At 51.5% G+C, this 17,676-nt stretch overlaps 2 long non-coding RNA genes across 2 annotated transcripts; both read right to left on the reverse strand.

Annotated features, from left to right (window-relative positions):
• Window positions 1–1,690: 1,690 nt before the first annotated feature.
• On the reverse strand, window positions 1,691–7,154 carry LOC144737368 (uncharacterized). Its single transcript, XR_013588963.1, has 3 exons — window positions 7,047–7,154; window positions 3,995–4,051; window positions 1,691–1,923 (listed from the first exon to the last, which is right to left on the reverse strand). It is a non-coding gene; the product is annotated as an uncharacterized LOC144737368 (long non-coding RNA).
• Window positions 7,155–10,088: 2,934 nt separating this feature from the next.
• Window positions 10,089–15,326, reverse strand: LOC144737390 (uncharacterized). Its single transcript, XR_013588967.1, has 3 exons — window positions 14,291–15,326; window positions 12,598–12,870; window positions 10,089–12,090 (listed from the first exon to the last, which is right to left on the reverse strand). It is a non-coding gene; the product is annotated as an uncharacterized LOC144737390 (long non-coding RNA).
• Between the last annotated feature and the right edge of the window lie 2,350 nt (window positions 15,327–17,676).

Genomic DNA, 17,676 nt, shown 5'->3' on the forward strand with positions numbered 1-17,676 from the left:
AAGATTTGATATTTAACGACTCTTACTGCAGGCTCTGAATGATAAGTACTAGATAATTTTTTTTATTAAAGTAGCATTGCATCATGACCTATATATAAAAAATGAAAATTTGTGAATGTGTCTGTTCAAAATGTTTAGCGTACTTCCCGACATGCAACAAACTTTAAATTTGCCATGTGGGTACTTTCCATACTGTACACCATGCATACACTTTGGTATTATTTTTTTTTGGGGGGGGGTGCAATAATGCATATATTTTGCACGGCAAGCGAGCTGTGACCTCACATCTGTCATGTCACCCGCGCATGTGTAGCGCTTAGCGCTACGAACATTGCGTGGTGCTGGCCACCCACCCGCTCGTGTGCCATGCCGCCTTCATAGGTACTCGCTAACAGCACTTGCCCCCTACAGTCTCACAGGCTACATGGTGGATTTTTGTCCTTATCCTGTGTGTATGTAGGGGGGGGCAGCGACTGCGTAGCGATTCGCGCGCTGCGCTACGAACCCCACGACCCAAGTTCAATTCCCACTCATGGCCACCGCCAGTGACGATTATTTGAACTGGTCCTGGGCCTCCCCTAGGTCGACTCAGCCTCAAACGAGTAAGTGGTGTGTCAACATCGCCACTGGGGAGACAAAGGCAGCCGGCCGTGGTGAATCCAAGTCCCGGGCGAAGCCGGGTAGTAAAGCTAGTATTTCATAAATCTTGTGTTCGGTAACTTCGGATATAAACCTTTCTGTTTTGGTCTCGGTCGAAAGTGTAGTTAAACTTTCGGTTTTGGCCGAAAGTGAAGTTCAACTTTCGGTTTCGGCTTCGGTTTCGGCCAAAAGCCAATATTTAACTTTCGGTCTGGTTTCGGTTTCGGCCGAAACCAGAAATTCAGTTTCGGTCATCCTCTAGCGTCAATGCTTCAGCCTACAACACGCCATGGCAACGTAACTGGTACTGGGCAACTATCTGAACGCTGGAATACAAAAAACCCGTCTTTCTTGCAACCAAAAACGGCAGGATGGATATGCATGGTGTGCATGCATAATGTGAATGTATGTCTGTTGATTATCCTATGAATAACCCAACCGATATTGGATATCCATTGTAATTTATATGCATTTATAACCTCCCCCCCCCCCCCGGCCTTCGGCCTAATTGCCCCACAAGTGAGACATCACATTTATCTCTTGAGAAATCCTCCTGCTTCGCTCTTAACAACCCTGGCTATCGCCTGTTGATGTGAGTTGGAATTACTGACAAAACGTCGTACTCGAATTGTAAATTTTATTTTATACCTACGTGACTTTACCAAAAGAACCAAGGAGTATTGAATTGTAAATGTTGGGGGTTTACTCTCGAACACACCAGTGTGCTGAACTAGTAACGAATTAGCACGTTTTGATTACGTGACAAACCTTACTACAGTAATTGGCTGTGTTGCGCGGTGGCGGGTTTAACGACACATTTATATTCACGTCGTCCAACCCAAAAACCTAGATTATGGATAATGGTCGTGAAAGCTTGAGGTCTTCTTGGGGTAAACAAACTTATGAATATTTATGTTGAACTTCTTTCGCACCGTGCATAGCCAACTGTGCTAATCGGAGGTGTGGAAATAGAAAAAGCCTTGGTTGGAACGCAGATAAAAGGCCTGGTGACAGAAGTGACCTGTCTGCTATTTTACATCTATAGGTTTCAATCAACTCATTGCCCAGCATAAATTTAAACGTGAACTCGACTACGGGAACAGACCTGAATCTGACCGTCAGAACGGAGGCTTTGGATTCGGGCCGTGGCCCAGGTGCAGTGGTGCCAGACACTAGCGCCGCGGCCGCCCTGCGCGAGCGGCCGCTCAGGGTAGAGCGGCCGAGGCTTCCCACCAAATCGCTCCTCCAGCATTTCCTTCAGCCTGCACGCCCCGCACACACAGGCTGCAACGCGATGTCCACACACAATAAAAAAAATGCCACACTCCAAGTGCTATGAGGCTCCATCCACCCGGTGGCGCTGCTACACAAAGCAATGAAGCACGGCTGTTACGAAGACTTACGGAGTTTAGTCATTTGTGGAATTGTTTTTTTAACTTGTCATGGGACCTTGTTGTCAGCATCGAAGTATAAAGAATAACAATAAGTTTTACCCTTTCTGGCATTAAAACATGTCTTAAGATGTTCAAACACCAAATAGATCACGTTACATTTTTCATGAATGGAAAACTTGTTTCTCGAGTCCATACCACGAGCCACTGGTCCAACATTCCTCGTAACATTCAGCAATTCCCTTTCGGCCACGCAACATGCTGCAGGTCAACGTTTTGGAGGGCGTTGGCTCTGCATAGGCTATTGAGGCCCAGAGTCCTGGGCTGGGCAACAGTCGAGACCGCCGCGGGTCATTGACACGGAGCGGCCCCAACGAGTCACAACGCCACTAGAGTGAAAGCTCGCGATCGAGAGTCGCCGCGCCATCTGAACGAGCCACGTTCCACATGGTCAGGGCTGTCAACGTTCTTGCCCAACTCACGGCGGCTCGCTTTGACGCTGCTGAGCACGCTTCCACGCATGCTCGGAATGGAGGCGGGCCGTTAACGCTCCGTGTAGAGCAAACTCTAGCGCTTCCATGTAACTCGGCTGTCTGCGCCGCGATCTACAATGTTAGCTGGAGTGCAGACTTACTGAGGATCTGATAAAGCAATCTTGAGCAATGCCACTATGTATTGGGCCTGCCTGCATTGCACCTGTGCACGTTGCGTCCACGCGAGTGGTGCCTGTATGCTTGTGGGTAGGGGATGGGTGAGGTTTGTGGGTAGGGAGTAGGGAAGGGTGAGGATTGTGATAAGGGAGTGGTGAGGGACGAGGCTTGTGGGTAGGGAAGGGTGAGGCTTGTGGGTAGGGGGTGGACACTGGGAACTGTGGGTACTCTGTGCCCGCCCTATATAACTTTATCTGCAGCGTGTTCCGCAGGCCGCGAAGGGAATTTCTGAACCTTGTGAATGTTGGATGGTGGCTGGCAGTATAGTGTCATGGTGGCGTGGTATACAGGAGGGCGTGGGTTCCATCCCGACCCTGACGCCTGCTGTAAATTTGGAGTTTGCATGTTCCCTCCGCAGTCGCGTGGATTTTTCTCTGGGTCCTCTGGTTTTCCCCTCTACATTTAGATTCAAGATGCCTTAATAGTATTTGGCTAATTAAAATTTGCACATAAGCCCCTTCGTTGAACTATTATTTGTAGTGAAATGAGAGCGTAAATGGGGTTTGCTGCTGGGCTCTGGCCCAATCACACGGCCCGGGTTATTGGGGGGCGGAGCCCGGTATGGGGGGCGTGTGGGAGGGGCCGCCGTTCACCTCGGCTCCAATTGGAAGCGAGGTGAATGGGGGTGGAGCCAGCAGGGCAGTATGGGAAGGCCGTATCTGACGATCCGGAAGGGGAGGAGTCAGGGTCACGTGGGGGAGAGGATATAAGTGGGAGCTCGGAAGAAATCGAGGTCAGTTGCGGGAGTAAAGAGGCTGAGCCACGTTGGGTGGTGAGAGGAGATCCGCGCCATCGGCCACGTGGCCGAAGGACCTTCAGCACGCCGTCGGCCAGCGGAGTGCGGGAGTGGAGGAGCTAACGGAGGAGCGTGCGTGGGCGCGCGCGAGGAGACGCTGGTCCCCTGTCAGGACTAGCGGGGTGTGAGGAAGAGTGGAGGAGCCGATGAGGTCGCGCGTGCGGGGCGCGCGCTAGACGACGCTGGTCCGCGGACAGGACCAGCGGGGTGCGGAGAAAGAAACTAAATAAAAGGCCAAAGGAGACCAACAGTGACCAACGGAGTCTTTTATTACAGTAGCCAGGTCACTTCTGAAAAATAGCTATATAGTTCAGTAGGCACTTAAAATAAAAAAGTTTAGTTTATAGCAGTTAGTATAAAAAAAAGAGAAATGCAATAAACATGTCACTACGCATTATCGCGCACACGGAGATGAGCCGAGCAGCCGCAGAGGCGAGGGGCAGAGCGGTGATGCTCACGTGGGTAGGAAATTTCCAAGCGCTTCGTCGGGCTGCAGGTAGAAGGAGGCCGGGGACCTGACGAAGGAGACGAAGGTGTGAGTAGGCGTCATCGCAAAACACCAATATCCCCCCTAGCCACGGGGCTAGACACAACACAGATACCCCCCCTAGCCACGGGGCTGGACACAACACAGATACCCCCCCCTTGCCATGTGGCTGGACACAACACAGATCCCCCCTTGCCACAGGGCTGGACACAACACAGATACCCCCCCCTTGCCATGTGGCTGGACACAACACAGATACCCCCTTGCCACGGGGCTGGACACAACACAGATACCCCCCCTTTCCATGCAGCTGGACACAACACAGATACCCCCTTTGCCACGGGGCTGGACACAACACAGATACCCCCTTGCCACAGGGCTGAACACAACACAGATACCCCCCCTTGCCATGGGGCTGGACACAACACAGATAACCCTCCCTGCCACGGGGCTGGGCACAACACAGATATCCTCCTTGATACTGGGCTGAGTGCATAAGCAACTGAGGTAGAATTGTGTTAAATAAAGTACATACAGTAAAAAACTCATGATATAAACTTAAATGAAGAAAACTAGCAATAGAAACATGGGGAAAAACAAGCTCTCAGCATATAAAACATGCAATGACATAATGCTACGAAATGAAAGAATTACATAACACGACAATAAATTCCTTAACCCTCGTGGAGCTCAAGCGAGGCGTAAGGTTGCCCCCCGCCTTACGTCTCGCTCCACGGTATTCATCCGCAAACCTCACTGTGCTGCAATATTTTCGCTTACGTAATTAACGCAAGAATGTCTGCATATCGATGTTTTATTGTTACGTGATTTATGGAAGCATTCCCATTAGGTTAGATTTCCTCAAGTCAGATCTTTCGCAACCTGGGGACTGTTTGTACATGAAGGAAGATTCGCATTGCCGTTTACGACAGATGCTGGTTAGTGAAGAGCATTCGAGATTGTAGAATGCCGGATAACAATATATTTTCCTGTATTTTAATACATCTTTACTTTCCAACGATGTGCTGTACTAGTCATGAATTGGCATGTTTTGGTTACGTGACAAACCTTACTAATTGACCGTATTGGGTGGTGCCGGGATTAACAACATTTATTATATTTCCGCAATCTAACCCAAAAACCTCGATTATGGACATTGGTCGCGAAAGCCTGCTACATATTCAACTGACAGCTTGGTAGTGTACCATTAAAATGTCAAGCAGCAACATTTTCAAAAAGAGAAAGCGTACAAAAAAGATGGCATCACCGTTTGTCCCTCTCCGATTGCTTGCCAAATACAAGGAAACTATTGCAAACGTGGCAGAGTGAGGAAAACTCGTAACGGCAAATCACAGACAGAAGCAAGCAACATCTTGTGTCGTTGACTCGGATTCATCCATTCTGGTCCCTTGCAAAATGTTTTTGACAATGCCTGAAAAACTTCGCTTTCACTGTTAACAAATAAATCTTTGGCTCATATTTTCAGGTTGTTTTATCCACTGCAGAAGCACCAGTTACACCACTGGGGGCTTCACACGAAACCAGCCGAGAGGCGTTTTGATAACACGTTCACATACAAAAGACAAAGATCCCCCGTGTAGCCTTAACAGACTGTTGGGGCAAGTGCCGATAGTGAGTAGCATCCATGAAGGCCGGCACGGCACGAGAGGGTGTTTGGCCAACATCAAGCCCGGCCGCCTTTGTCTCCCCAGTGGCGTTGTTTACACACTGTACCAGGTACTCATTTGACGCCGAGTCAACTTTAGGGGAGGTCCAGGACCGGTTCATATAATCGTCACCAGTGTTGGCGGCCATGAGCGGGAATCGAACTCGTGTCGCCGGGTTCGTAGCGCAGTGTAGCGCTAACCGCTGCACTATTGTGCACATTCATTTAGGATTTTCTTTGGACGTCAGCTAATAAAGTACAGTAGATTATTGATTATTCGTGCTGACAGGGAGGACAGCCGTAGATAATTCAAAATCGCGGACATTAGATTACTTTTTTTTAAACTATGAACTTCATACATTAACAGTACATCTAGCAACTAATTTACCTGGTGGTATTGAAACAATTCTTACATGCGTGTGTTGAACCAATGCCGCTTGAAATGATACAACAGCAGGCGTTGACGATGAAAAGCGTAAAAAACTATTCTGAGTTTATTGTCCGCTTATTTTATGGCCTGCTCAGATCTTCTTTCGGGGACTCAATTCGCTACTTTTAGCTCTAAACATCAAGGGCAGCGAGTGAGCCTCTATGAAGGCCAACAGCGTGCTGTTAGTGGTCGTGTAAGCAGCATCACAGCCGTCTTTGTCTCCCGAATCTACACTCGCAATGAACCGAGTACTCATTTAAGGCCGAACTGACCTAAGGGAGGCTCCCAAGAATGGTTTATATTTCGAGTTGCCGCTGTTTCTCCCCGTCAGAAATTAAATTACAGTACCTTCACGCATCTGCATGTGGCGTCTCCATGAGACGACTAACTGCACGAGCTAAAGGCGTGTCTCTCTGTAAGCGCCACTCTGCCTTACGCGAGACTTAGGTTTTATATTTTCCATCATCTACTCCTTTAACGGATGTAGAAATTTAAACTAACTTCTTTCGCACCATACGTAGCCAATGGTGCTAATCTGATGTGCGGAGCAAGAACAAACACTAAAACACAAAACGCACGCGCATGTAGGCCGTGCTATAAACAATGACCTTTGATTTGCTGTGCGGGCAAGGACGATACAGTCCACTAAAACTACGAGCACGCGGCACACCACCAGTGGCCGCGTCTCCTGCCGCGTGTGCAGGCGGTGCAACTGCACGGGCCCACACGGGCGGGGAGTTTCTGCAGTACCATGCCACGTGGAGCAGAGGGGGACATTGGCAGGCTTCATTCTTGTGTTTCTTGCACCAGAACCAGACTCACACAGAGACCCAGATACTCTCACACAGAGACTCTTACATAGAGACCCAGAGACTCTCAACAGAGACCCTCACACAGAGACCCAGAGAATCTCACACAGAGACTCACGCGGCAGCGACTCCGTGAGCAGTGATGGCGGCGCGAGACCGCGCGCGCTGGGTGACACCACGTGGTGCTGACACCACGTGCCGAGTGCGCGCGCCGAGTCACGTGGGGGCAGGCGGCCATCTTACCTGGGGACAGTGCTGCACTGTAACAGCGGGGAGCGGCGGTGCAGCGGTTAGCGCGGTGCTTTGTGTAAACATCGTCACTAGGGAGACAAAGGCGGCCGGGCGTGGTCCTGGCTACCCACCCCCTCGTGTGCCGTGCATAGGTGCTCGCTAACAGCACTTGCCCCAATAGTCTGTTCAGGATATACGGGGGATCTTTGTGTGAGTATGTGTGAATGTGTGAGTCTGTGAGTGAGTCTGTGTGAGTGTGTGAGTCTGTGTGAGTGAGTGAGTCTGTGTGAGTATGTGTGTATGTGAGTGTGTGTGAGTGTGTGAGTCTGTGTGAGTGAGTGAGTCTGTGTGAGTGAGTGAGTCTGTGTGAGTGAGTGAGTCTGTGTGAGTGAGTGAGTCTGTGTGAGTGAGTGAGTCTGTGTGAGTATATGAGTCTGTGTGTATGTGCACGTGTGGATCACCACACAAATGTTGTGAAACTCTTTCCCCGTGGTCGCTGAGGTCGCCATCTCCTGGCCTATCCAGGGTCTGGAAGCGCAGCAAGCGGAGACATTTCCATCTCGAGGGGATTGAATGTTTCCCCCTCGCACGCGTTGGTTCTCTCCCCTCACATGCATACTCGCTCTTGAATGGAACTGGGCAAACATATGCCATGCAATGGGGCCCATTGCCTCAAACATCGCCCATGATATATTTTCCTCTTAAGGCAGCCGTGGTATTAACGAATGTGTTCAGTGACTTTTGTTATTTGTGCACCACTGCCAACGCGGTATCGGCAAATTATCCCAATGTAGGACCACAGAGCTTGGGGATATTGTTGGTCGCACCGTACGTAGCCAACCGCGATAATCGGAGCTGCTGGCTGCTGGTGAAGGACAACAAACTAAGCACAAAAAGCAGTTCTAAAGAAATGGGTTGTCAAAGACATTTAAAAGTGCAGAGCTCCAATGGCTTCCAAATATCGGAAGGAAGAGCGATGGCCGCAGAAGCGCATCTGAAAGCGGCACGCGATGAGGTGACCGCACCCCTCCTGAATCCCCCCGGGATGCACCCCAGAGCCCCCCTCTAACCCCCCTCGGACCCCCTCGGCGAAGACAGCGCAGATTGCCGCAGCTGCCTCGCCCGCACTGTGGCACTGCAGTTGTACCACGTGGCCACACGGCGGCGGTGGAGATTACTGATCGGGCGTCCGTGTTGGTTAGGTCATTTAGAGGACATTCATGTTGGTTAGGTCATTTAGACGAGCAGGGGTCCCAAACCCCCGGGCCGCTGACCAGTACCGGTCCGTGGCCTGTTAGGAACCGAGCCGCACAGCAGGAGGTGAGCGCCTCTTTCCCGCACTGCGCACTTGTCTCAGTCAGCTTCTTTGAAAAGGGGGAAAGACCCAATCATGAACCCCCCCCCCCGTCCGTGAAAAAAGTGTCTTCCATGAAACCGGTTCCTGGTGCCAAAAAGGTTGGGGAGCACTGATTTAGAGGACGTCCATGTTGGTTAGGTTATTTAGAGGACGTCCATGTTGGTTAGGTTATTGAGAGGACGTCCATGAATGACGTCACGCACCTAGGGGGGGGGGGGTCAGACATTTGTGACGATGTGTGACGAAGGGGGGGGTTTGAGAAATGTAAGGTCACATCAAAATGCGTAACTTTAAATAAATATAGACAACGCGTTATACTTAATTAAATATACTTTTAATAAATGTTTTATCCTACAACATCATAGTGCAGCGGCACATTAAAAACGCACTACAATGACAATACTTTAAAGCGATTTGAAGCGTGTTTTATTTTTTGTGGGGGGATGGGGGGCAGAGCTTTGTGACGTCATATTTGAGGGGGGGGGGGGTCTGACTTTTCGTGACGCCGTGTGACTAGGGAGGGTGGGGTCAAAAATCGTCCAAAATCGCGTGACGTCATTTATGGATAGCCCCTTAGGTCATTTAGCTCATGAGGTTTTGGTCTCATTGCCACCTCCACCATGAGCAGAGGTCGCGGGTAGAGGCCACGCACCGACACTCGGGGCAGTCGTCCCCACTGTTGAAGTGGCGAGCTGCCGGTTTGGACAGGAAGGCCATTGTCCGAAGCGTCGCCTGTATGTGTTCTTCTTTTAAGGCCGCCGGGTTATTAACGAATGTGTTGATTTTGTTTAATTCGGGATTGTGTTCGTGCGCCGCTGCCATCGCAGCCAGAGATTTACCCAGGAGAGGGTGCCGTGTATCCGTGCACTCCAGTGACATCCGCAGGGCCAGGCTCGAGCCAGTGCGTGACAGAGTTATTTGCTGAACTGGATCCATGTCTATCAGAGTGGGTCCCTGCCAAGAGGACCTGGCAATTCATCAGCGTTGGTTCAAGCAAGCCTGACTGCTGATTAGTCACCAAGTGTCCAATCCTCACCAGGATGCTGCTTGTGTTGAATCAATGATGCTGCTGAGATCTACTCTCAAAAGGCTGACGGGATGAGTAGAACCACTCGCATTGTTTATGTGGAGATACGGCTATGAGGCAGTTATTGAGAGATGTAAACTACTTCGCCTGGTATACAGGGAGACGTGGGTTCGATCCCGACCCCGACACCTGTATATTTGGAGTTTGCGTGTTTTTTCCGTGGTCGCGTAGATTCTTCTATGGCTCCTCTGGTTTTCCCCTCCACATTGAGAAACATACGTTTCTAGTATTTGACTGATATATTTTCAGATGATGAGCCACTTCATTGAGATATTATTTGTGACCAGGTAGCTTCTGAAAAAGAGCTATTGGACCAGTGGGCCTTACCTAGTAAATAAAAAGTTTAGTTCGGGCCACCTCCCGCACCACGCTTGTGAGCACAGGGACACCGCGTGCTCACCTCCAGATCGCATCACCAGCTTATATCTCGAGCTCACACCTTGCGCTCACGCCTTGAGCTCGAACTTTCAGTTCACACCTTCGGCTCATCACCTTCTGCTGAGCTCCACCAAGCACGCTCGGCTCAGGTTCTTTAATCACGAATACAGCAGCCGCGTTGTACAGACTCCACCAATATTCAGGGACATCCCCACCGCCACTCAGGGACATCAACACTACTCAAGGACATCTCCACCACTCACAGCAGGGGCAACGGACACCACCGTTGACATTTCACAGACGTGATTGAGATGCTCAGCAGTGATTTCAGGTGCATTTTGATGACTCCATGAGAACCGTTCTTGATCTGCTGAAGTAGCAGCGATAATCCTCGTGCCACTTTTTTATTTCGTCCCAGAGCACCCTGCACCGACCGGGTCGTGACAGTGACAGCAGCAGTAGCGACATCGTGGCGCGTCACTGACACGGCTAAACACACATGAGCGGAGATGTAGTGGCGGCTGCAGGCAAAGGGCATCCCTCACATGAACAATAAATCAAGCTACACTCTAGCCCACAGATATGTCAAAGACAAAGATCCCCCGTAAAGATTTAAGACTGTTTTCACAAGTGCGTTTAGCGAGCGCCTTATGAAGGCTGACATGGCATGCGAGGTAGCCTCAGCTAAATGAGTACCAGGCACTAATTTGAGACTGAGTCGATCACTGGTGTTGGCCATGAGTGGAAATTTAACTCCGGTCGCCGGCTTCGTAGCGCAGCAGGCTAACATGGAAAGGGTGCAGCGATGTTGGAATGTTATTTATTTTGTATTATTTCTTATTTGGGGTGGTGGTGTTGGTAGGGGTCAAGGTGTTTATAGAGTTGGCGTTTGTAGGATAGGTAACGTTGATAGGACTGTTGGGAAGAGTGATGGTGTCGGTTGGGGTGGTCGTATTGGTAGGAGTCATTGTGTTGGTAGGATTGGTGCTGGTAGGGTTGGTGTTGGTAGGGGTAGTGGTGTTGGTAGGGGTAGTGGTGTTGGTAGGAATAATGGTGTTGGTAGGGTTGGTGTTGATAGGGTTGGCGTTGGTAGGGTTGGTTTTGGTAGGAGTGGTGGTGTTCGTCGCAGTAGTTGCGTTTGGTCAGGGTAGCGGTGTTGGGAGGGGTGGTAGTGTTGGTAGGTGTGCGGATTCTAAAGGTGGTGGAGTTGGTAGGAGTGGTGGAGCAGGCATTGATCCGGGCCATGAAGAGTGGTCTCTTTGCCCTCATGATCACGAGGCGGGACTCACGCTCAGCTGGGGTGATGATGTGGGAAGGAGTGGTGGTGAGGGTAGAGGAAGTGATGTTGGTCAGGGTTGGGTTAGTAGAGGAGGTAGTGTTAGTAGGTGTGTGGTTGGTAGAGGTGGTGGAGTTGGTAGGAGTGGTGGAGCAGGCATTGATCCGGGCCATGAAGAGTGATATCTTTTCCCTCATGATCATGAGGCTGGACACATGCTCAGCTGGGGTGATGTGGCTGGGAGTGGTAGTGAGGGTAGAGGAGGTAATGTTGGTAGGCGTGGGATTGGTCGAGGTGGTGGAGTTGGTAGGAGCGGGGGAGTTGGTGGTTGAGCTGGTAGGGATAATTGAGCTTATTGTAGTGCAGCGGGCATTGGTGCGGGCCATGATCATGAGGTGACACCACTCACGCTCAACTGGGGTAATGGTGTCGGTCCTGGTGGTGGTGAAGGTGGAGAAGATGTTGTTGGTAGGGTTTGTAGGGGTGGAAGGGGTGGTGGTGTTAGTCAGGATAGTATTGGTAGAGGTGGTGGTATTTGAAAGTGTGATGGTGTTAGTCGAGATAGCAGTGTTGGTCGGGGTGGGGTTTGTCATGGTGGTGTTGGTAGGAATAGTGCTGTTGGTAGGAGTGCTGGTGTTGGTAGGAGTGGTGCTGTTGGTGGGTGCGCTGTTAAGTGTTGGTGAGCTATTCATCATGGAGCAGCCATCCAGCTGAGTCTTGAGGGATCTGTGGGTCCTCTTGATTTTCATGGGGTGGCGCTTGCCCCGAGCCAATTTCCACATGGATCCTCTCATGTGGCGGCTTCGGTAAACTCGTCCACGTTGCGATGACTTCTGTTTAAAACCGGAAACAAAATCAGTATGAGAGGCAAGAGATTGCAGTCTCCTTCTTCCCCTGTTGGTCACATCCACTCAAATATTTTTTTTCACTTGCCATCTACCACACCACCACCATTGATTGAACACGAGTGTTGTACTTGCCTTTCAGTCGCAAATATCGGACAACTATTTGTAATCCACAGCATGAACAATGTGTGTGCTTGTAATAAATGTGTGCGACTTTGTCGAGGGTGTGAGTGTGATTTTTTTTTGTTGTTGTAACGTTCTAACCTGCCTCTCCTGGACATCTGTGAAAAATAGCGTAATAGCTCATCGGATTCCTCCAGTATAAATATTATGATTCTGATTTGTGTCATCTATGCATGTGAGATTATGACATTTGCCTGAGTGATCTATATCCATGATGCCTCTCTGGGTGTGGTGTCTCTGTGTGTGTCTGTTGTGGTGTCCTGCTGATTCTCTATGTGACAGTGAAGCCAGCACACTCTCTCTCTCTCTTACCAGTTGATTCTTCCGCCAGACTCTTAGGCTGGTAATGGTGATCCCCGCGCTCTCCACGTCGTAAGTGATGGCCACCGGCCCACTGTGCAGCATCTTCAAGGTCGTCCACCTTGAGGGAGACGGGTATTCTCCATCTTGCGGAACCGTCATCGAACAGCCTAAAGAGGAAGCTGCTTTAGGTACCATTTCGGCCAAGTTCGACCGAGCCTTTTGTTTCGGGAGGTTGGTGGTGTGGACGGCCATCGCTGGCATGGCAGGAGGTCGCGGACGCCACTGTTGAAAACATTGCACAAGTATTTGTAATGTACAGCACGACAACAAGTATCTTTCCCTCTCTTTAGTTCAGCCTTGACTAACAGCTGGATTCTCGGCAATAAACAAAAGTCATTGGTCACGTGCCATGGCCCTGCGTAGTTTGATCCTCTGGTTTTTCCCTCCACATTTAGAAACATTTATTTCGATAATTTAGATTATTTTGCTGCTATGAATGTCCAAATGATGTCACTTTGTTGATCTATCATTTGTGACCAGGTTCCGTCTGAAAAATAAGTTAGTACCTCAGTGGGCTTTGTATGATGGGGGTGGTTTAGTTTTATTTGTTTGTGTTTGGGTGATTTGTTAACCTTTCATGTACTTTGCACTATTATCATGTTTTTGTAGTATTTGTTGTTGTAATGTTCTTACCAGCCCCTACTGGACATCTGTGAAAAAGAGCTTCATAGCTCATAGGATTCCTCAACCATAAATAAATAGTATTATTCTGACTCTACTGGCTGGGGAAATAGTTGTTCGCACCAGGGCAACTCACCAACGCCGCACAAGGTCAGCTGAGTCCAGCACATGTCCCAAATGCCACGCTGCCAGTAACAAAAAACACCCTTAAAGTTGCAGTGGATAATATTTAAGCATAATTGAGCAAGGTGTTTGCGACTTTGTCTAGGATGTGTGTGTGGATGTCATATATACTTGTGTGTGTGGTGTATGTGTAGGGGTGTTACGGGAGGGTGAACAAACACACGAGGGGTGGTTATGCCCGCACGCGGAAGGATGCTTACATTCACGTGCGCAACGGTTAGCCCTGGGGGGCTGTAACGGCGCTGTGATCTCCCACGGCCCCACCCCTCGTGGGGGAGTTGCTATATAAGGCGGGGAGCCGGTGGGCACGGGGTTCAGTATTCAGCTTAACTAGTGAAGAGTGAAGACCGGCTAGATAGGCCCTGGGACTCCCCTGGATCGCTGTCCTTCTAAGGACCGACCAGGGCAAGCCAGTGGCGTGGCCCCGAGAGCCCAGAGCCGATGCTCTTGTAAGAGCCGGTCTGGTGGCTAAGGGTGCCGTGATCCTAGCTTGGCCAGAGCTGGATCAGCTAGCCTCCCCTAGCTCTCGAGTGGAGGACCTGGGAGTAGGCTAGCCGGGCTAGAGTTAATGGGGTCTCCCTGTTAGACGGGTGAAGGGGCCGTTACCCCTTCGAGTGTTGTATACATTGGCCTGTGCCGAGTGAAACGTTATAATACGTAAGTGTGCCTCCGACTACGTCGTCTACGTCTCATTGAACCTACTACATATGCGAGTGAGATTCTTATATCTACGCGAGTGATCTGTACGCGTGATACGTCTCTGCGTGTGGTGGCTCTGCGTGTGGTGTCTGTTGCGGTGCCACACTATGGTCTGTGTAATCGTGAAACTGGCACTCACCACTGCATTCTTCAGCCACACTCCGAGGCTGAGGAGGGCGATCCCCGCACTCGCCACCTCGTAGGCGATGGCCACCGGCCCGCTGTGCAGCATCTCCATGAAGGTCTTCCACCCTAAGGGAGCTGGGTCGTCATCTTCTCCTCCTCCTCCTTGGGGAACCTCCACGCCATGGCTGGGAGAGGAAGCAACTCGAGGCTCGCTCTTGGCTTCGTGATCTGCGAGCCGGTCGCTGATGTGGACAGCCACGGTCGCTTTGGTGAGAGGTAGAGGCTGCCCGGCCTGTGGCGGTTGGACCTCCCAGGCCCCCCCCAGGTGAACAAGCCAGTTCGGGGAGAAATTCTTCTCCTCCGTGGGCCCAGACGTGAGGAACGCGTAGCTCGTCACGAGCAGTACCACGAGGGTGCGTGAGGTACTGCGCAGCCCATGAGCCTCCATGGTGACTGCTCCAGGAGAGAATCCAGGAGGCTTCGTGCAGAGAGGCGCTCCTCAGCACGCAGCTCGCAGCGTGGCTCCAGAGGCACACTGGGCAGAAGCGGATATGACGTCAAGGCCCGAGGACGGATGTGTGTTGTGTCTCATCTGTGTGTCTGCATGTCTCTGTGTGTGTGTGTGTGTGCGGTACCGGTCCAGCTCCCGACAAAGGAGTGGCAGCCTCTCCTCTGCAGTGAGCGTTCGAACATTCCACGTGGCCATCCGTAGTGGCTTTTCATTGTTTCTGGAGGAGCCCCGAGGGTGAAGATTTAATCTCCTGGCTCCGCCAATTGGGGTTTGGCCAGGAGATGTCATAGACGCCTTTCCCCCCGGGGCCTCCGGCACAAGCTTATTAGTTACATATTTATGTTAAATTCGTAGTTTCGTGGTAATAAATTGAAGGTGGAGGGTGTACCAGCCCCTCGCACCCGTCCAGAGCCCCCGTTTAGCCACTGTGGTGGTCACAGACGCCATGAGGGTAGAGGCCAATGGGCATTGGCCCTCCCCCCACAGCACTGTCCACGACAGTGTTGCCCATCCGGCACCGCGAGGAGGTAGGGGGTTGTTTTGCCGGACAGTGATGAGGCAGTAGTGGAGAGAGTGGAGAGTTTCCCACACCTGGGCAATGTGCTTATGACCGGCTCCAGTTTAACAGCAGAGGTCTCACTCCGAATCAGTCGAGCGGCAATATCTTTTCATCGGTTGCGTAACACTGTGTGGAAAATGCCTGGTCTGTCGCTCTGCACGAAGCTTCAGGTCTTCTCGGCCACAGTCATTCCCTCCCTTCTCTACACTTGCGAGACGTGGACCCCCCTAATGGATCATCTTCGCCAGTTGGAAACATTTAGGCTGGCCTGCCTACGATCCATCCTGGGTTTAACCAGGCTGGATTGTGTGAAGAGCTCACAAATCCTTGAAAGATCTGGGCAAAGTCCCATCAGTGAGCTCCTCCGGCAGGCAAGGCTGCGTTGGCTGGGTCATGTAGCCCGCATGCCCAGCCACCGCATGCCTAAACAGCTTTTATTCGGCCAGATCGAGGGGGCTAAACGGGCGCGGCACAGGCTAGAGAAGAGATGGAGTGATGTGGTACAGGAGGACATGGAGCTGAGTGGACTTACCGATGACTGATACCAGCAGTGTCAAGATCGGCCTCTGTGGAGGAGGCTCGTGAAGGACGCTACTGGGCAGTTGGAGACAGTTGCCCTCCAACACCAACGGAGGACGGAGCAGCGACGCTCACAACAACAAGCGGAGCGCCGTGTGGCTAAAGCACAGCAAGTTGGTACAATAGGGGGCACAGGTGGTGCATTAGCCAGTCATCTCGGTCATCTCACTCAGTCAACCCGTGGCACCTGGGTCTGCCCCGTGACCTCCTGCCAGCGGGCGTTCGACACTTCACGTGGCCTCAAGATGCACATGGCCTGGCACAAGCGTCGTGGTGACGTCACCGCCACTTAGTGGCGAATGGCGGTTGTTGTATGTCTGTGTGTGTGTCTGTGTGTATCTGTGTGTGTGCGGTAGTGTAGTGATTAGCGCGCTTCCCTACGAACCTAGCAACCCAGGGTTCGATTCCCGCTCACGGCCACCAACACTGTTGTCGCGTGCCGTGCCGGCATTCGTCGGTGCTGCTCGCTACGGCTACACGGGGAGGCCCAGGAGCGGCTGAGGTAATCGTCAGCAGTGTTGGTGGCCGTGAGCGGGAGTCGAACTTGGAGGGCAGCGTGGTGTTCACCGCAACAATACCGCCCGCTCCCCGACTGGTACACGGTACGTACAGTGCAGGGTGCACAGAACTCACGACGGCTCTCGCACGGTCCGGGTCTCTGCGTGGAGAGCGGGAGACGAAGGCGAGGGTCACACAGGGTAGAGGGTGCGCTTCGGCACTGCTTCCCACGTCTCAACACGAATCACGTCACATCACAGACTCATCCTCACCGTGAACCAACATCATCAACACAAACCCACATCATTAACACGGACCCACATCATTAACAAGAAACTCACATCATCAACACGAGCTTACATCATAACCACTCACCCACAACACTGCACATCTGTGAGAAAAAGCTGTATAGCTCATCAGACTCCTCCAGTATAAATATTCTGATTCTGACATGAACTCACATTGTCACCACTCACAACACACCACCACTATCAGTAACACCACCATTCCTCCTGCCAGTACACTACACAGACACACACACGTCCTCACCACTCACATCACCATTCACCCACAGCTCCTCACCTCCTCCAGAGTCGCTGCTTGTTCTCTCCGCGCCTCTCTATCGCCACCTGTGACAAAAAAAAATCGCCAGAAGTGGGGGCGGGGCCCGGTGACCACGCCCTCCGTGACGCAACAGCCCGTAAGCCCCTCCCCCCCAGTACCTTCCCCACCCCGACGCCCCCCTCCCCCCACTAACACCACCAAAGACAAAGCTCCCCCGTAATAGCCTTAACAGACCACGACTAACACAACCACTAACAACAATCCCACCATTAACCACCACCACTAACAACGCCACCACCACTAATAACGCCACCACCAATAACAACTCCACCACTAACACCCCCACCACCACTAACACCACCACCACTAATACCACCACCACCACTAACACCACCACCACCACTAACACCACCACCACCACTAACACCACCACCACTAACACCCCCACCACCACTAACACCACTACCACACCACCACTAATACACAGCTCGGATCCACTCCTCTCGGCTGATCTCCACACGCGATGCTGCTTCTGCTGTTCTCTCCGCGCCTTTCGACCGCCGCCTTTCGTCCAAACTTCCAGAGGCAATTGGGGGGCGGGGCCAGGGGACCACGCGCTTCGTGACGTCACCGCCTATCAACTCCTCCCCCCCCATTCCTCCTCCCCCCCCATACCCCCCCCATACCC

This window comes from Lampetra planeri, chromosome 69 (assembly GCF_965212315.1).
Source record: "Lampetra planeri chromosome 69, kcLamPlan1.2.h2, whole genome shotgun sequence".
Lineage (NCBI taxonomy): Eukaryota > Metazoa > Chordata > Hyperoartia > Petromyzontiformes > Petromyzontidae > Lampetra > Lampetra planeri.